Source organism: Pelobates fuscus, chromosome 2 (assembly GCF_036172605.1).
Source record: "Pelobates fuscus isolate aPelFus1 chromosome 2, aPelFus1.pri, whole genome shotgun sequence".
Taxonomy (NCBI): Eukaryota; Metazoa; Chordata; class Amphibia; order Anura; family Pelobatidae; genus Pelobates; species Pelobates fuscus.
In genome coordinates, this window is record NC_086318.1 from 20133068 (window position 1) to 20154848 (window position 21781).

A 21781-nucleotide genomic window follows, 5' to 3' on the forward strand; every position below is an offset into this window, starting at 1 on the left:
CAGAACCCCCACTTGGGGAGATAAGACCGACCGGAGCGGTATCGACCACACACGGGTCCCCGGAGGGGACCGACAGCACGAACTACCGCAGATCTTCACCTCTGCAGCACCAGCAATGGAGGACAAGTGGCACCTGCACCCCTACGGCCTCCCTACGCAAGGCATCGGCTGAGCAACCCACTGGACTGCTTACACCACGCAAGGGACCATCGCGATTACCACACCATGCGACAGACAGTCAGGGGCAAATTGGAGGAGAATCTATCGTGCAAGCGATTTGCATCCTCTGACTGCAATTACTGTTTTTTGCATTATCCTTTGCTTTGATATCACTGGCACACCTGCCAATATCCTGAATCATATGTTCAGCCTTTATAAAAACCGCGCCCAAACGGGACTGTGATATGCCTCTGGAAGGTATTGGCTGACCGGGACACTCGAAACGGTGGCGGTATTAATCGTCCCATACCTCATATTGTCGTTACAAATTACAGATGAGAACCCGTTGTTTTTGTGTTACCCGTTTACTTTTATAATATTCTCTATAACCTAATACTCAGAATTATACTAACCAGCGGTCCGCTATAGCGATTGCTTCTGCAGCAAATCATAGGCTGGGCTGGTTAATGTTACGTTATATTCTGGTCTTGTCCACCAACCATATAAGCCTAGCCCACAAACCTCACACTAGAAATGCCTATCTAGTATGTTATACATTTTTTTTTTTTTTTTTTTATGACAACCAGCCTGACTTAACTCTTAAAGTCCTAAAATGTTAAAACTGTGCAACTAACGACCGGCTAATGTTAATGTATAGCAAACATACATAATACGACTGTTAACACTCTGTTTTAAACATAACACTTGTTGACACTTGTTGATTTAAACACTGCAGCGAAATGTTAAACCGACATATTTACTTGTGAATAACTTGAGAAAGCTATAATCAACGACAAAAAATTTAAAAAATGAGGTATCGCAACTCTGGAAATGTAATCTAATTTTTGCGTATATATGTATCAACCCTATACTGTAATTCACTCAAACGTTTCCTCCAATTTCTCTTCTGTACCCCATCTTACATGCCTTTAATAAAAGAAAGATTGACAAAAAAAAAATAGTACAGACACATAACCCGACATGGGCTGATTGCCAGCAGTTATTAATGACTTTATTCAACAATGAGGAAAGGACAAGAATTAATCAAGCGGCCATTAAAGCACTAGAGGATAAAGCCCGTACTTTAAACCAAGCCAATCCATCAGCATGGGCCGCAACACATTATCCCAACACCGATCCCGATTGGAATGTAAATGGTGCTGATATGGTTCAACTCAGAGCCTATAGAGACGCTATAATTGCTGGCATGAAAGCCGGAGGAAAGAAAGCCATTAACATGTCGAAGACAGTTGAGGTGATTCAGAAAAGTGATGAAGCGCCCAGTGTCTTTTATGACCGATTATTGGAGGCATACCGCTTGTATACCCCCTTTAATCCGGAAGACGCAGACAATTCCCGAATGGTGAACTCCGCCTTTGTCAGCCAAGCTTACGGAGATATTAAGCGCAAGCTACAAAAGTTAGAAGGGTTTGCAGGTATGTCCATCACCCAACTAATGGAGGTAGCGAATAAGGTATACATGAATAGGGAGTCAGAAAGTAAGAAAGAGGAAGAGCGCAAGATGCGTAAAAAGGCAGACATGCTAGCGGTAGCGATCGCAGGCGTAGATAGACGGGGCCCAGATAGAGGCGATAGTAGATGGAATGAGGAACCTCTAAGTAGAAATCAGTGCGCATACTGTAGGGAAGAAGGGCATTGGAGAAATGAGTGTCCTCGAAGAGAACAGTGTGAGAAAGACAGACCTAGGATAGGTTATGGAAACTTTAGAGGCAGAGCGAGAGGTAGAGGAGGCCCCGGAGGGAGTAATGGTAATAGAGGGAGTAATGGGAACAGAGGAAGTGTTAGGGAAGACAGGTATTTTCCAGCAGCGCAAAGGTCCCGCGATAGAGAAGGTAGGGACTTTGTAGGATTGGCTGACACGGTCATGGAGGACTATTGATACCGACCGGGCTCCATCCCCCTTGGTCGAGCGGAGCCTATGGTCGATGTATCAATAGGGGGAAAAAGGAGTGCGTTCATGATCGACACTGGTGCTGAACATTCAGTGGTGACTAATCTAGTTGCTCCTCCATCTGGAAGGACTATTACTGTGATAGGAGCAACTGGAAGAAGTGCTGAAAAACCGGTTCTTAAAAGTCGACTCTGTACATTGGGAGGCCACGTAGTAAAACATCAATTCCTTTATATGCCTGAATGTCCAGTCCAATTGCTGGGACGTGATATGCTATCAAAATTACAAGCGCAGATTACGTTCCTACCAAATGGAACAACATCCTTAAAGTTTAATGGACCTTCAGGTATCATGACATTATCCGTACCAAAGGAAGAAGAGTGGCGACTTTATACAGCGTTGACTAGCCAAAACCCTAGGAGTGATGAGACATTATTTAACATACCAGGAGTTTGGGCAGAGAACAACCCACCAGGACTGGCCCGCAATATTCCACCTATAAAAATTGAACTAAAACTTGGGGTTTATCCAGTGAGCCTAAGACAATACCACATCCCGCAGAAGGCTAAGAAGAACATCCAATCCTATCTGGATAAGTTCATACGGTATGGTATCCTCAAATTCTGTACTTCCCCCTGGAACACCCCATTGCTGCCTGTTCAAAAGCCCGGTACAGATGAGTATCGACCTGTGCAGGACTTGAGAGCAGTCAATGATGCGGTTGTTAGTATACATCCAGTTGTACCCAATCCATATAACCTGCTTGCTTTAATTCCGGGCGGGGCTACTTACTTTACAGTCTTAGACCTCAAAGATGCCTTCTTTTGCCTCCGAATTGCCGCAGAAAGTCAATGTATTTTCGCTTTCCAATGGGAGAACGCTGTAACGGGCTCAAAACGCCAAATGACTTGGACAAGACTGCCCCAAGGGTTTAAAAATTCACCTACCCTATTTGGTTCAGCCCTAAGTCAAGATCTACTGGATTTCGAGTCCATCCCAGGAGAGTGTGTATTGTTACAATATGTAGATGACTTGTTGATAGCAGGAGTTACAAAAGAAATCTGTCAGCAAGCAACGCACGATCTACTACACATTCTCTGGAAGGCAGGATACAAGGTGTCTAGAAAGAAGGCTCAGTTGTGTTTGCCAACTGTCAAATATCTGGGATTCCATATCTCTGAAGGTCAAAGAATTATGGGGCCAGAGAGAAAAGAAGCTGTCTGCCAAATACCAATACCCAAGAATAGAAGACAAGTGCGAGAATTCTTGGGGGCAGCAGGCTTCTGTAGGATATGGATTCCCAGCTACGCGATACTGGCAAAACCTCTGTACGCAGCTATCAAAGGTACAGAGCACGACCCCTTCTTATGGACCCAGGAACAGCAAACGGCATTTGAAGATGTGAAGAAGGCTTTGATGAGTGCCCCAGCATTAGGTCTACCTGATCACACACGACCATTCTACTTATATGTACACGAGCAAAGAAGAATGGCTGTGGGAGTATTGACACAGTACTTGGGATCATGGCAAAGACCTGTTGCCTACATGTCTAAGCAATTGGATGCAGTGGCCAGCGGACTTCCACCTTGTCTAAGAGCCGTAGCTGCAGCCGCCCTGCTAGTAGCTGAAGCCGATAAACTCACTCTGGGTCAAGAACTTTATGTACGAGTCCCACATGCAGTACAGACGTTGTTGGATTACAAAGGAAATCATTGGTTTAGTAACAGCCGTATGACCAAGTATCAAGCAATGTTGTGTGAAAACCCAAGAGTGCATTTAGAGACTGTAAACACCTTAAATCCAGCTACCCTTTTGCCACAACCTACTGAAAGTCAACATGATTGTTTGGAAGTAATGGATGAAGTATTCTCAAGTAGACCAGATCTTCGTGATTTTCCCATCCAGAACCCCGATGTTCAATATTATACCGACGGCAGTAGTTATGTGAAAGAAGGGATCCGCTATGCAGGATATGCAGTGACAACAATAGACAAGGTGATAGAAGCTCGGCCACTGGCGAAAGGAACATCAGCACAAAAGGCAGAATTGATAGCACTGACACGAGCGTTACAATTGGCTGAAGGTTTAAGAGTGAACATCTACACGGACTCCAAATATGCGTTTTTAACCACTCATGCCCACGGAGCTTTGTATAAAGAAAGAGGACTACTGAATTCAGAAGGCAAAGAAATCAAATACGCAGCTGAAATCCTACAACTATTGGAAGCAGTGTGGGAGCCGAAAGAAGTCGGTATCATACATTGTCGAGCGCATCTGAGAGGAGATGGTGATGTAACCAAGGGAAATCGGATGGCAGACAGTGCAGCCAAGCGTGCTGCTGAATCAGGAAGACAGGAGTATGTGGGGCATATAGCTGCTCTTATACCAACTCCACTGTCCCAATGGACTCCAGTTTATACAGCTCAAGAAGAGGAGTGGTTAAAGACTGAACCAGGAAAGTATTTGGAGAACAAGTGGTATCAGCTAGAAGATGGAAGAATAGTCATACCAGCATCACTAGCGGTAGAAATTGTCCAAAATTATCACAACGGGACACATTCTGGGAGAGACAGTACTGAAGAATCTCTCAGAAAACATTTCTACATACCAAGATTGTCCAACTTGACTCAGGCCATTGTACGAAGATGTGTAACGTGTGCTAAAAATAATGCAAAACAAGGACCAGTAAAGCCACCAGGAGTCCAGTTTATGGGGGGACTCCCCATGTCCGATCTACAAATAGACTTTACAGTGATGCCTAAATCGGGTGGACATCGTTACCTGCTGGTAATTGTGTGCACCTATTCAGGCTGGGTAGAAGCATGTCCTACTCGTACAGAGAAAGCAGGAGAAGTTGTGAGATTCCTGCTACGAGAAATAATACCCCGATATGGACTACCCTGTTCTATAGGATCGGACAATGGTCCAGCTTTTGTTCATCAGTGCCTACAACAACTGACTCATATGCTTGGTATAAAGTGGAGGCTTCATACTGCATATAGACCCCAGAGCTCTGGTAAGGTAGAGAGAATGAATAGAACTATTAAGAACCAGTTGGCTAAAATGTGTCAGGAAACCCAACTTAAGTGGAACGTTCTCTTACCCATAGCTCTATTGCGAATCCGCAGTACCCCTACCAGAAGGATGGGCCTCTCTCCTTTTGAAATCATGTATGGGCGACCACCTCCCGTACTTGGTAACTTAAGGGGGGATTTGAGTCAGTTGGGAGAAGGAATTACCCGGCAGCAGGTTGTAGAGTTGGGTAAGACTATGGAGGAGGTACAGAAATGGGTACAAGATAGATTACCTGTGAATATTTATCCCCCTGTTCATAGTTATCATCCAGGAGATCAAGTGTGGATTAAAGAGTGGAATAATGTACCGTTAGGGCCCAAGTGGAGAGGTCCTTATGTTGTTCTTTTGTCTACCCCTACAGCGATAAAAGTAGCCGAAGTGACTCCGTGGATACATCACTCCAGGGTTAAACCAGCAGCAGTCGATTCTTGGCAAGTTACAGCAGATCCAGAGAATCCCTGCAAGATCCGGTTAAAACGCACTACTCAGTCGGAGTAACGAGGAACTATTGTGGATTACAAATTTTATTGTTACAGGGATTTGGTGAAGTGAGTGTTTTTAGACGGCCATAATAAAGCCTGTCCGCTTACCGACATATAGTTTATAAGCCAGGGAAAGTCTCGAAGGGACTCCTGTGAAGACGAGCAGAACTCCATTCCCTGCCGCCCTTACATCCTGGAAGCTGAGGTGCCTTCGCACGGACGAAGACTGAGGATGACGGCGAAAGATGTGTTTTTGATAGTGTTTATTTATGTGTGTTTTTATATTCAGGAAGGTAGAGGTACCGACACTCCTAGCTGTGAGGTATGCATTAAGACTACGAGAACAGGTAACCATATTTCCCAAACCCTAATTTGGCATTCACAATACGAGTGTAAAGGAGATGTATCGAGATGTAGATACTTAAATATAGATTATAGTGTGTGCCATTTAGGAGTAGGAGAACCTAAGTGCTTCAGTCCGGAGTATCAACCCCGTACAATTTGTTTGACTCTCAGGAATGGAGATCCTCAGGGGACCCTAATTAATAAGACGGTGTTAGAATCCGTACATTCTTCGGGTGTTCTGCTATTTGATGCGTGTAAGGCGATATCAAGTGGTAGAAAGCCGTGGAATGTATGTGGGGATCTTAGATGGGAGAGGACGTATGGGTCTAATGATAAATATATTTGTCCCAGTAGTAAAAATAAATATGTGAGTCCTAGATGCCCAAATAAAGACTATAACTTTTGCCCATATTGGTCTTGTGTGGGGTGGGCGACTTGGGGACAGACAGTAGACAAAGACATGATAGTGACTAAGTTGCCTACCAGCCCATATTGTAAGTCTATGGAATGTAATCCCATCCATATACTTATAAATAACCCCGATAAGTTCTTAGACAAATATGGCAATTTATTTCAGATATACGGGACGGGTTTAGATCCTGGGACAGTATACGGTATCCTCCCAAACTCATCAAGTATACCATTCCTTTTATGAAGAGATGAGTATAGATAATAAGATCCCCCATAATGCTAAAAATCTGTTTATTGATTTAGCCGAAAGTATTGCCGGTAGTCTTAATGTTACCAACTGCTATGTGTGTGGAGGTACTAACATGGGAGACCAATGGCCTTGGGAAGCAAAGGAGGTAATGTCCGGTCCTGAGGCAGTTGACCAATTAATATCTACACAAGCCGATTATCATATGAGTGTTAGAGGTAAATCTGAGTGGAGATTAAAGACCTCCATCATAGGTTATGTTTGCATAGCAAGGAAAGGAATAATGTATAATACTTCTGTAGGAGAATTAACTTGTCTAGGGCAAAAAGCTTATGATGATGATACAAAGAATACAACTTGGTGGTCGGCTTCAAATGTCTCAGAACCATCTAACCCGTTTGCTAGATACGCCAATTTAAAGGATGTGTGGTTTGATTTATCCATCACATCTACCTGGAGAGCCCCAGCAAATTTGTACTGGATCTGTGGTAAGAAAGCCTATTCGGAGTTGCCACAGGACTGGGAAGGGGCATGTGTGTTGGGTATGCTCAAACCATCCTTCTTCTTGTTACCGATTGAAACAGGTGAGACTTTAGGTGTTAAAGTGTATGATGTGAATCATAGGAAGAAAAGGGGACCCATAGAGATAGGCGCCTGGGAAGATGATGAATGGCCTCCCCAGCGTATCATAGATTATTATGGGCCAGCCACGTGGGCAGAGGATGGTACCTTTGGTTACAGAACCCCTATTTATATGCTCAACCGTATTATAAGATTACAGGCGGTGGTTGAGATTATTACTAACGAAACATCACAAGCGCTCAATCTTCTAGCGAAGCATAACACCAGGATGAGGACGGCAGTCTACCAAAATAGATTAGCCTTGGATTACCTTTTGGCAGTAGAGGGAGGTGTATGTGGGAAGTTTAACCTGAGCAATTGCTGTCTTCAAATAGATGACGAAGGGCAAGCAATAGCTGAGCTTACTAGCCATATGGTTAAACTAGCGCATGTGCCTACTCAGGTATGGAAAGGGTATAATCCAAGTAGTTGGTTTGGTAGCTGGTATGAGTGGTTTGGAGGGCTTAAGGCAGTGGTAGGTGGAGTCCTACTGATTTTAATGTTGTGTCTACTCCTGCCGTGTCTTATACCCTTAGTAGTTAGGTCTGTGCAAAGCCTGATAGAAAATATAGCAGAGAGGAAGGCTGCTGCACAGATAATGGCGGTTTATAAGTATAAGGCTCTAGATCAGGGAGAACCAATGCAGGAAGATGAGTGTTGAAGATTCACATCATAGATAAGTCTGGTCTGGTTCATGGTAACTTGAGGTGTATGCAAACCCAGGTTAAGTGATGCCTCAAGTAATTGTAAAATATCAAGAGGCATCAAAGGGGGGAATGTGGTGGAATCTCGGTAAAAATAAATTTAGTAGGCCGAGATTACCACGTGGCATGTGTACGTGCATATGCTGACGTATCGATCAGTTGGTTGCACGAGGCAAGATACGATCAGTAGTGTACGGAGCATGTGCAAGAATACAGGATGTAGTATTCCCCCTCCTCCATTGTGCTGGACAAGCCATGCGGTCAAGCAGGAAGTTAATTCTTATTTGTATTGATTGGTCAAGAGAATGTGCGGGTGGAGCTTAATATGGGAGGAGTTATGTGCCTATATAAGGAGCCTGCACTATTGTCCGGGACTCAGAACTTGTGGTATTTTGGTGACGCTAGTCCCTCTGAGTCCCGATCGGTGATCCAATAAAGAATCTCTTCCTTCCTGAAGAAACCTGTGTCCATCTCTCTGTGCTTTGCTTCCGTCAGTTTCTCCGGTATCACTAAATCCCTATGTACGTTTAAATAATGATGATTTTAGTACCAGTCCAAGGATCATTAAACTGTAAGCTCACCTGCCACGGCAAGGCAAACCTATTAGGTGAACACAAGTTGTTATGGTGCCTGGAGTGTTCCTTTAAGTAGACTCATTTCCTGTATTTTAGTTTGTTTGGAGCAGTTTAAAAAGTATCACTGGCCCCTGTGGCAGCAACCAGGGGATAGACTGTAAAAGCGTTTAGTTTGTTTGAGCATTTTTCTTGCAAAGTGCCTTTTGTTTTCTGCTTATTCAGCTCGCCAGACGTCAGATACCTGATGCTGTTGAGCAGAAAGTAGATCAACTTCCAGGTACATTAAAAAACTTTGTGTAAGTGTATATGCATCCCTTTGACACCATCATGGCGGCTTCATTGCCGGCAAATTGCAAAGAGAATGGAGAGACACAAACTGTCATATGGCTGCAGAGGCGGCTCTATACTTTATATGAGGCCTTAAGCGAAACTCAAACATGAGGCCCCACTAACACCAAAGTAAAAAAAAAAAAAAAAAAAGAATTGCAATACATGCACACTGTCACATACACACATTGATGCACAGTTTCCCTGTGTATGTGCCTGAGAGTGTGTCTGACAGAGTATCCTTGTGTGTGTGAATGTATCTCTGTGAGCATGTTTGCGTTTTTATCTGGGACCGTATGTGTATGGGGTAGCTGCTTGAAGTGTGTTGTGTGTATGGGGGGCTGGCTCTAAACAGCGGCGGGCGTAATAGTATGCCCTCGCTATAATGGCCGCCCACGTGGCCGGCGCTAATCGCCCGCTGCAGATCGCGGTCGGGGGTCCCCCTGTGGCCGGTGACCGCGATCTGCAGTCTCTGATCGCAGTGACAGGCTGTCACTGCCCTCAGTATTTTCCGTGTGTCAGCAAATTTCAAATCGGCTGACACACGTGGCCGGCGGCTTTCCCCTGTGCAGATCGCAGTCGGGGGACATACCTGCCCCCCAGGCAGTCCCCCTGGGGTCAGTGACCGCGATCTGCACTGTCTGAGTTCGCAGTGACAGCCTGTCACTGCGATCACTGTTACATGTGTCAGCCTAATGGCTGATACATGCAACTGGCGCAATGATCCCCCTGCAGATTGGTAGGGGTAGTGCTTGTACCACCCAGGCACTCCCCCCCTGTGGTCAATTACCCAATCTGCAGAAGGTGATCACAGTGACAGGCAGTCACTGTGATCACTGATCCTGTGTGTCAGCCAGTGATGTGAAATGACTGGCTGACACTGTCTCTGCCCCCTCTCCTGTAATAAAAATAAAATAGTAAAACAAAAAAAAATACAGTTACAAATAAAATATACTTAGATGATATATATTATATATATGATCTAAGTAAGTGTGTATATATGTATATATATATATATATATATATTGTGATCCTTGTTTGCAGATAGCACGGTCCTCTAGGGTAAACAACAGGCACAGTCATTTGGTTTTCATATAATTCAGGCAACTTTATTGGCAAGTCCACACAGCAACACAACTAAAACATAAATATAACAGGTTTCCCCTTTAAACAAAAACCTAGCTCGTCTGAGCACTGACTCACTTTTAATATCCCTCTCTATCAGGGTTAAACTAACAAAAACATATCGCACCAACCTCTGCTAGCTAGCCTGTTGCTTTCCTTTCTGCACTCCCAGTGTTCCAAGCCAGCCTTGACTGCTTCCTTCTGCACTCCCAGTGCTCCAAGCCAGCCTTGCCTTGACTGCTTTCTTTTCTGCACTCCCAGTGCTCCAAGCCAGCCTTGACTGCTTCCTTCTGCACTCCCAGTGCTCCAAGCCAGCCTTGACTGCTTCCTTTCTGCACTCCCAGTGCCTAGTCTCCTTGACTCTCTCACTGGAGAGAACAGCCTCTCTCCTACCTGCTTTCTGGGAGGAAGCCAGCAATCCCCCTTTACCTGCCTAGCAGGGAGGGGTTTATTCCCACTGCTACAGCTGATTATCTGCAGCTGAGCAGTGGGTTGGAGACAGTTCCAAAAAACTCTGGCCTGGACCTTATTTCTCCCAGTTGTGTATAAACTGCGGAGTGGAGCATTGGCCCACCCTGCTTTTCTAATGCTCCACCCCAGGGGCCCATAACTAAACGTTGGCTTGTGTTGCCTACAACACAAACTACACATACTCCCCCTGGGGTTAAATCTTATAGGCCTATCTGCCTTCACTTTATCACAATATATATATATATATACATACGTGTGTGTGTGTGTGTGTATATATATATATATATATATATATATATATATATATTCATATAATTTTACATATATATTTAAATAGTGACACTGTAACTTTCCAAAACACCATAAAACCTATACATAGGGGGTACTGTTTTACACGTGAGACATCACTGAATACAAATATGTGTATTTTATTGCAGTATAAGCAAACAGTATTATGACAGTCACAGTTAGAATGTCACGTAGAACTAAACATTTTTTAAAAATTCTTATTTTTTCCCATTTTTTTTATATTTTATTAATAAATTGTGTTTTATACCTAAATATTTGATGTTAAATGAAAGCCCTGTTTCCATTGAAAAAAATGATATATAATTAGTGTGGGTGCACATAATATGGAAGAGGCGAATTACGCCTGAACAGACATATAGCGCAAATTAAAGTTTTTGTTTACGTTTTGTTTTGATCACAACATGTACATTTGGCTCAGTCCTTAAGGGGTTAAAGTACAGCGAAGACTTGGAGTGTATATTCTTCAGTCCTTGCTTTGAATCCTCAGGGGTAAATATGAAATACAAAAGCAAAAGTAGAGACCAATAGTGCAATACCGTTTTAGGAAAGCTGGATCACGAACAACATAGAAGTAGAGAAGTGCCAACTCACAATTTAAAGAGCTATGCCCAGCTCTAGGTAAAACAGCATACAGTGGTATTTAATACTCCCCACATGTAGGATATAACTGGACACTTGGAGGTGTATCCTCAAGACTTCTTACAGCATTCCAGATAAGCGTCAGCATATAAAATACATAAAAGGGGGAAAAACCCAATGGTGCAATAACGTAGGTTGACTGCAACAACAGACAACGCTGAAGTCCTAAGAGTGCCAACTTATAATTGGGAGAGCTACAACCAGCTCTGAGTAAAACAGCATACAGTGGTATTTAAACTCCCCACATGTAGGATATCCTTCTAGCGATGCTTGCAGTGCCGGACTTATGAAATAAAAATCACAAGAGAGGGCCCATAGTGTTTACCGTATGAAAAAACAGCAGTAAAAGGTAAAATGAAACGTACTTAGTGTTCAGAGCAGCCACACTGCTCTATGAACCAGGCGCAGGTGGAATAATCCCCACCAGGGATTTCTTTTGTAGTACTGATACCGGAGAAACTGACGGAAGCCAAGCACAGAGATGGACACAGGTTTCTTCAGGAAGGAAGAGATTCTTTATTCGATTCACCGAACGGGACCCAGAGGGACTAATGTCACCAAAATACAACAAGATCTGAGCCCCAGACAATAGTGTAGGTTCCTTATATAGGCATGTAACTCCTCCCATAATAAGCTCCACCCACACATACTCTTACCCAATCAATCGAACAAGAACTAACTTCCGGTTTGACCGCATGGCTTGTCCAGCACAATGGAGGAGGGGAATACTACATCCGGTATTCTCGCACATACTCCGTACACTACTGATCGTATCTTTGCCACGTGCAACCAACCGACCGATACACCAGTATATGCACGTACACATGCCACGTGGTAATCTCGGCCTACTAAATTTATTTTTACCGAGATTCCACCACATTCCCCCCTTTGATGCCTCTGATATTGTCACAATTACGGAGGCATCACTTAACCTTAGTTTGCATATACCTCAGGTTGCCATGAACCAGACCAGACTTTGCGACTAATGACATGAATCCCTCAACATTCTTCTTCCTGCACTGGTTCTCCCTGATTTAAAGCCTCATATCTATATATGGCCTATGATTCCTATGATTCACATCATACACTTTAACTCCCAAAGTCTCTCCTGTTTCAATAGGCAACAAGAAGAAGGATGGTTTGAGCATACCCAACACACATGCCCCTTCCCAGTCCTGTGGCAACTCCGAATAGGCCTTCTTACCACAGATCCAGTACAAATTTGCTGGGGCTTTCCAACTAGATGTGATAGATCGATCAAACCACACGTTCTTTAAATTGGCATAACTTGCAAACGGGTTAGGTGGTTCTGAGACATTTGAAGCCGACCACCAGGTTGTATTCTTTGTATTATCATCATAAGCTTTTTGCCCTAGACAAGTTTAATTCTCCTACAGATGTATTAAACATTATTCCTTTCCTTGCTATGCAAACATAACCTATGATGGAGGTCTTTAATCGCCACTCAGATTTACCTCGAACACTCATTTGATAATCGGCTTGAGAAGATATTATTTGTTCAATTGTCTCAGAACCAGAATACATTACATCCTTTGCTTCCCAGGGCCATTGGTCTCCCATGTTAGTACCTCCACACACATAGCAGTTGGTCACATCAAGACTAACAGCAATACTTTCAGCTAAATCTATAAACAGGTTCTTAGCATTATGGGGGATCTTATTTTCTACACTCATCTCTTCATAAAAAGAATGGAAAACATGATGAGTTTGGGATGCTACGGTATCGGTCTCTATCCCTATAAATAATATTGTCCCAGGATCCAAACCCGTCCCATATATCTGAAACCCAAATAAGTTTCCGAACCTATCTATGAATTGTTCAGGATTATTGATAAGTATATGGACTGGGTTACACTCCATAGACTTACTAAGTTGCCTACCAAACCATATTGTAACAATCATATCCTTATCTACTGTCTGTCCCCAAGTTGCCCACCCCACACAAGACCAATATGGGCAATAATTATAATCCTTATCTGGGCATTTTGGACTTACATACTTGTTTTTACTACTGGGACAAATATACTTATGGTTAGACCCATACGTTCTCTCCCATTTAAGATCCCTGCATACATTCCACGGTTTTCTACCACTTGATATCGCCTTACATGCATCAAATAGCAGGACACCCGAAGAATGTACGGTTTCTAATACTGTTTTGTTTATTAGGGTCCCCTGTGGGTCTCCATTCCGAAAGGGTCAACCAAATTGTACGGGGTTGATACTCTGGATTGAAGCACTTAGGGTCTCCTACTCCTAAATGGCATACACTATATTCTATACCTAAGTATCTACACCTAGACACATATCCTTTGCACTCATACTGTGAATGCCAAATTAGGGTCTGGGAAATATGATTACCTGTTATAGTAGTCTTAATGCAAACCTCACAGCTAGGTGTGTCGGTACCTCTACCTTCCTGAATAATTAAAAACATAAAAATACACATTATCAAGAGCGCTTCTTTCGACGTCTTCATCCTCTGTCTTCGTCCGTGCGATGGCACCTCAGCTTCCAGGATGTAAGGGCTGCAAGGAATGGAGTTCTGCAGGTCCTCCCTTCCCTTCACAGAGGTCCCTTCAAGACACCCTGGCTATGACACGTGGGTAAGTGGTCAGGCTTTATTATGGCCATCAAAACACTCACTTCTGATCTCTTTAAACACACTTGAAATCCCGATATCTCCTCGTCACTCCGACTGAGTCGTGCGCTTTAACCGGATCTTGCAGGGATTCTCTGGATCTGGTGTAGCTTGCCAAGAATCTACTGCTGCTGGTTTAACCCTGGAGTGATGAATCCACGGAGTCACTTCAGCCACCTTTATTGCTGTAGGGGTAGACAAAAGAACAACATAAGTTCCCCTCCACTTAGGCCCTAACGGTATACTGTTCTACTCTTTAATCCACACTTGATCTCCTGGATGATAGCTATGAACAGGGGGATAAATATTCACAGGTAATCTATCTTGTACCCATTTCTGTACCTCCTCCATAGTTTTACCCAACTCTACAACCTGCTGCCGGGTAATTCCTTCTCCCAACTGACAAATCCCCCCTTAAGTTACCAAGTACGGGAGGTGGACGCCCATACATGATTTCAAAAGGTGAGAGACCCATCCTTCTGGTAGGTGTACTACGAATACATAACAGAGCTATGGGCAAAAGAACATTCCACTTAAGCTGAGTCTCTTGACACATCTTTGCCAATTGGTTCTTAATAGTTCTGTTCATCCTTTCTACTTTACCAGAGCTCTGAGGTCTATATGCTGTATGAAGCTTCCACTTAATACCAAGCATATGAGTCAGTTGTTGTAGGCAATGGTGAACAAAGGCTGGACCATTATCCGATCCTATAGAACATGGTAGTCCATATCGGGGTATTATTTCTCGCAACAGGAATCGTACAACTTCTCCTGCTTTCTCTGTGCGAGTAGGACATGCTTCTACCCAACCTGAATAGGTACACACAACTACTAGTAGGTAGCGATGTCCACCGGATTTGGGCATTACTGCATAGTCTATTTGAAGATCGGACATAGGGAGTCCCCCCATATACTGGACTCCTGGTGGTTTCACTAGTCCTTGCCTTGCATTATTCTTAGCACATATTACACATCTTCGTACAATGGCTTGAGTCAAATTGGACAATCTTGGTATGTAGAAATGTTTTCTGAGAGATTCTTCCATACTATCTCTTCCAGAATGTGTCCCGTTGTGATAGTTCTGGACAATTTCTACAGCTAGTGATGCTGGAATAACTATTCTTCCATCTTCTAACTGATACAATTTGTTCTCCAGGTATTTCCCAGTTTCAGTCTTTAACCACTCTTCTTCTTGAGCTGTATAAACTGGAGTACATTGAGACAGTGGAGTCGGTATAAGAGCAGCTATATGTTCCACATACTCCTGTCTTCCTGATTCAGCGGCACGCTTAGCTGCATTATCTGCCATCCGATTTCCTTTGGTTACGTCACCATCACCTTTCAGATGCGCCCGACAATGTATAATACCAACTTCTTTCGGTTCCCATACGGCTTCCAGTAGTTGCAATATTTCAGCTGCGTACTTGATTTCTTTACCCTCTGAGTTCAATAATCCTCTTTCTTTATACAGAGCTCCGTGGGCATGAGTGGTTAAAAACGCATACTTGGAGTCCGTGTAGATGTTTACTCTTAAACCTTCAGCCAATTGTAACGCTCGTGTGAGTGCAATTAGTTCTGCCTTCTGTGCCGATGTTCCTTTTGACAATGGCCGAGCTTCTATCACCTTGTCTATGGTTGTTACTGCATATCCTGCATAGCGAATCCCTTCTTTCACATAACTACTGCCGTCCGTATAGTACTGGACATCAGGGTTCTGGATGGGAAAGTCACGAAGGTCTGGTCTACTTGAGAATACTTCATCCATCACCTCCAGGCAATCATGTTGACTCTCAGTAGGTTGTGGCAAAAGGGTAGCTGGATTTAAGGTGTTAACAGTATCTAAATGCACTCTTGGGTTTTCACACAACATAGCTTGATACTTAGTCATGCGGCTGTTACTAAACCAATGATTACCTTTATAGTCTAGCAACGTTTCTACTGCGTGCGGGACTCGCACATAGAGTTCTTGACCCAGAGTGAGTTTATCAGCTTCGGCTACCAGCAGGGCGGCGGCAGCTACGGCTCTTAGACAAGGTGGAAGACCACTGGCCACTGAATCCAGTTGTTTTGACATATATGCAACAGGTCGTTGCCATGATCCCAAGTACTGTGTCAATACTCCCACAGCCATTCTTCTTTGCTCGTGTACATATAAGTAGAATGGACGTGTGTGATCAGGTAGACCTAATGCTGGGGCACTCATCAAAGCCTTCTTCACATCTTCAAATGCCTTTTGCTGTTCAGGGGTCCATAGGAAGGGATCGTGTTCTCTACCTTTTATAACTGCGTAAAGAGGTTTCGCCAATATCGCATAACTGGGAATCCATATCCTACAGAAGCCTGCTGCCCCCAAGAATTCCCGCACTTGTCTTCTATTCTTGGGTATTAGTATTTGGCATACAGCTTCTTTTCTCTCTGGCCCCATTATTCTTTGACCTTCAGAGATATGGAATCCCAGATACTTGACAGTCGGCTGACACAACTGAGCTTTCTTCCTGGACACCTTGTATCCTGCCTTCCAGAGAATGTGTAGTAGATCATGTGTTGCTTGCTGACATATTTCTCTTGTAACTGCCGCTATCAACAAATCATCTACATATTGCAATAGTACACACTCTCCTGGGATGGACTTGAAATCCAGTAAGCCTTGACTTAAAGCTGATCCAAATAGGGTAGGTGAATTTTTAAACCCTTGGGGCAGTCTTGTCCAAGTCATCTGGCGTTTCGAGCCCGTTACAGCATTTTCCCATTGGAATGCGAAGATACACTGGCTTTCTGCAGCAATTCGAAGGCAAAAGAAGGCATCTTTGAGATCTAGGACAGTAAAATAGGTAGCCCCACCCGGAATTAAAGCAAGCAGGTTATATGGATTGGGCACAACTGGGTATATACTTCCGACCGCATCATTGACTGCTCTCAAGTCCTGCACATGGCGATACTCATCTGTACCGGGCTTTTGAACAGGCAGCAATGGGGTGTTCCAGGGGGAAGTACAGAATTTTAGGATACCATACCTTATGAACTTATCCAAATACGATTGTATGTTCTTCTTGGCCTTTTGTGGGATATGATATTGCCTTAAAGGGACACTCTAGGCACCCAGACCACTTCATCTCATTTGAGTGGTCTGGGTGCCTTGACCCTCTACCCTTAACCAAGTTTGTCAAAACACTGTGGTTTTTGCTAAACCGTAGTGTTTTGATTAAATTGAAATTCCCACCTCCAGCTGCCTTTTCTTCTCTATCCGCTAGATGGTGCTTCCGCATCTATAGGAGAGGAAAGGTGAGTTACGACGTGCGACGCCCCCACGCACTGTTTGAGGACGTCGCACATCACGTGGGTCTAATGCAGGGAGCTCCGACGTGAGCGCGCCTGCATTAGACAGCTGAGAGTTGTGAACGCGCTAGAGCGCGTTCACAGCTTACACAGACTCCTCGGAGGCCATTTGTGGCTGAAGAAACGAAGATTTGAATGAAGAAGTTCTTCTGGGGTCACTGATTCGTTTGTCACCTGGAGAGGACCTATCTCAAGCATTATTTTACAGTAAGTCCATTTTTATTATCATAATTAACTTCCATTAAATAGTTTTAAAATGTAATTATTATATTATTGCTCTGATTTCACAATAAATCCATTATTTTCTTAATAATATTAATAATATTATTTAGTAAATTTATTGCAGTTATTCTTAATAATTAACATCATTATTCTTATGTATTGTACATTCATATTTATTATGATAATGTAGATTAATGTATTTAATTTTTCAAATGTTTATAGCGTATTTAAAAAATAACTATTATGTATGTTTACTGACATAAAACCTTTGTTTACTGTCATGTATTGAATGGTCATATAATATTTAATTAAATATATCTTAAGTCATGCTCTGTTAGTTTATACAATATAAAAACTGAATACTTATTTATGTATTGTTTTTCAGAAGATTGATCAGAAGATTGCAAAATTCTTCAATACTCCATATTTGGTGAGTGCATTACTAACATCAAATTTATTTTAAAGTCCTAATAATCAAAAAATTGAATTTGTTTCTTGTGGTTCTGATATTTTGATATTCATTTATGTTTTTTCTCGTTTCTGTAGTTGTGCATGCTCCCCCCCCCCCCCCCCAACCTCCAGTGCTCAAGGGTGCTCAGGAGCATAGCTTGCCGGTGTCTTGTGCAGCAGGCTACCGCTGGCTCCTCTCCTGTGCGTGCCCTTAGGTATTGTCCAAAAATTTCACTGCTGCAACAAATCCATAGCTGGATTTGAAGTATCAGCCACTCTGTTTCTCAGCGCTTGAAAACTGCTGCCCAGGAATCTCAGAAGTCCAGCGCAGCCTTTTCCAGGACAACTGTCACTACTGGCTATGTGTTAATATTTTTAATATTCCTTAATAATTCTCATGTGTTAGAGCAGAAATAATTAACATTGTTAACAAATACCATTGCAAGATATTTCAACATTAACAATGTATCCATATTGATAAACACCCTCCCTCTGGCACTCAGAATAGGCAAACTTAGCAACCTCAATAAGCATCCAGTGTGGACTCCTGGCCGAGGATCACTTATGTGCTCCAGTGGACCAGTGAAACCGTGCGGGCCACACCAGCATTACCTCATGGGTAATTAACTCAACAGCGATATGCTGGTATATTTCCTGTGCACTTCAATTGTTCCTTGAATATTGAGATTGTGTATCTGTGTTGATCAAGGCACCCTTCATGTGTAAAATATTTGACTTATATTTCACAAGAAATAAATAAGAAATCTAGAAATAAAACTTTGGTAATGCAAAATCAATTTTTTCCTTAGTCGTTTTTGGAAAAGCTAATTATTAATAATAATTTTAAATGTGGCATGCCTTTAATTAATATATACATTTGGAATATCTACTATTCAGAACAGATCTAATTTTTATTTATTTCTTTCACAGTGTATCTTTCTCCTGTGTCCGACTTTTCATATTTGATACGTGTGCTTTGAACCACGGTAGGTAAAAATATAAAGATTTCTTTTTTGTAATTTACATAGATATGCTTTGAACTTACAATATAGTTTTTGAAAAACATTAGATTCTGAACACTATATTGCACTCTGGTACCAAAACCAGTGGTGTCTTATGTTTTTCAGCTGCCCGAGGCATGCCCAAACCCTTCAACTCAACCCCACACAAAAAAAACATTCAAATTGTGCCATCGTGAAACACACACGCTCTCAATGATGCTTGCACATACATACATTCCCACACAGATAGATTGAGAACACATCTCAATGCATGCACACTAATCCACTCACATTTACATATACACTCACATTCAATGACAGACACACATATACACTCAATGTAGACACACATGCATATTCACTGACATGCATACATACACTCGCTGGCAGACACATACATTCACCTCCAGACACACACTAACATTGACTGTCACGGATACGCACACTGACACACGCATACATAAACACAATCAAAGAAAAAAACATATTCACCCTCATTTACAGACACACAGTCACAATGAAAATACATATTCAATCACAGTCAGCGACTCACACACTTTGCAACCCCTTTTTGATCAGGCCGTTTTCCTATTACCCTAACATTGTGACCAGGGCTATTTTCTAATCTAGTTTTTTGATTATTTTGATGTAATTTCCTTCTCACTCATTGACTGTAGTCACACATATCATATACTTTTTTTCTCGCCATCATAAGTAATTTTTAAAGATAGATATTTTCCCATGATTTCACCTAACTTATAATTAAAATAATTTACACATATGATGCAGTAATGTAAAAAGAAATTACATTGACTAACTATCAACAACAAAATCTGTTACAAAACTATAAACTTGCCACAAACACAAGTGCCACGACTTTTTAGAATTGTTTCCACAATTTATAAATGCACAATAGTAGTATTTCCTTACCTCATGTGGAAGATTACAGGGCTATAAGCACATGTAGCACTTTTATAAGTCCAAAAATAAATATATGAAAAGTATAAAAAGTCACATTGTAACACCGACATCTGTCATCAACCCAAAACAACAGCTTCACAAGTATATATGTTAAACATAATGACAACTGAAAATCTGAACCATGTGTTATAATGAATAATTTCATGCAGGCATTATACCAACAATCTACATCAAATTAAACCATATAAATAAAAATTGGTGATCATATAAGTCGCATAGCTTTTCAAAGTATCAATGTACGTAGAAGTTTTAGGGTTACTGCCCAAAAACAGCCCTATGTGTTCTGCATCATCACCTGAGCACAAGGATAACATACATGTATAGGTGTGTTGGGGTGTCAGAGTGCTAAAAAATATTATTTGGAGTATGCACATTCCACTGTTCCTTATTTTGATTTCACACTGTTAGTCATCATGCACCCGTGTCCCATTTGGGACATTTCCAAAGTTGGACCATATCATTTCAGACCATCAAACAATATATTTGTGAATAGAAGACACACGAGGACAAGCATGTCAAAGTTGCGTCACACAAGGACCGTCTTTGTGTACTGACAAGCCACAAGGACATGCTGCTGTTATAGCAGAGTAGGCACCTGCTTACCCAACAGTGCCTACTCTGCTATAATTTACCTGCCTGCAGAGGAGAATGTGGATGCAGCGGGTCAGCTCAGTGTTTTTGATCCTATTAATTTAATTAAATTTAGAATATATCATGCATATATATTGCATCTATGATTTCAGCATAAGTGTGATTTGAGATATCCATCAAAGTACACTTAGAATTAAATCATTTAAATGCATTATATATGTATAATATATATTGAAATGATTTCCTTCTTTTAGAATACATCACACATATATAAAATAGACACTCCACACTACTCAACAGAGTTCACTTTCTATGACCTGGTCTTATAACAAATTGATCATTAATTGATGAGTAAAGGAAATTCCTTTCTCTGGTGCATTTGTCTATGTTCGGGTCCACGTCACCAAACATAGACGTATGCACCAGAGCAGGGAATGCATCAGATTGATGTTTTGTCATTTTACCAACAACATATATTTTAAGGATTACATGTTATCGTGCCTATGTCTATGTTGGTTGACATTTCACCATAGATTGTAGGGATGTAAGCAGTATATACATTATCTTTTGTCTATGTTATCACTGTGGTGCGTGTGAGACAGCTGTGCTGGAATCAGTGGCGTACACATGACCAATGGGGCCCCGGTGCGAAAATTGATCTGTGGGCCCCCCCCCCGCACGCTTACTCTGCGCAGGCCGGGGCCGCAACACATGGCGGCGGGCACCTGGTCGCAGGGGTTGCAGGGCTGCAACCACGGTATGTACACCAGTGCATGCAGATGCACACACACTTAAAGGACCACTACAGACACCCAGATCACATCAGCTCAATTAAGTGGTCTGGGTGTCAGGTCCCTCTAGTTTTAACCCTGCAGTTGAAAGCATAGCAGTTTCAGAGTAACTGCTATGTTTCACTGAGGGTTAATCCAGCCTCTAGTGGCTGTCTCACTGACAGCCGCTAGAGGAGCTTCCGCGATTCCAAGACACTGAACGTCCATAGGAAAGCATTGAGTAATGCTTTACTATGGGCGGTTTGAATGCGCGCACGGCTCTTGACGTGCATGCGCATTCGGAGCTGAGCGGCAGAGGGATCCCCAGCGCCAAGGGAGTCCGGCGCTGGAGAAAGGTAAGTGCTG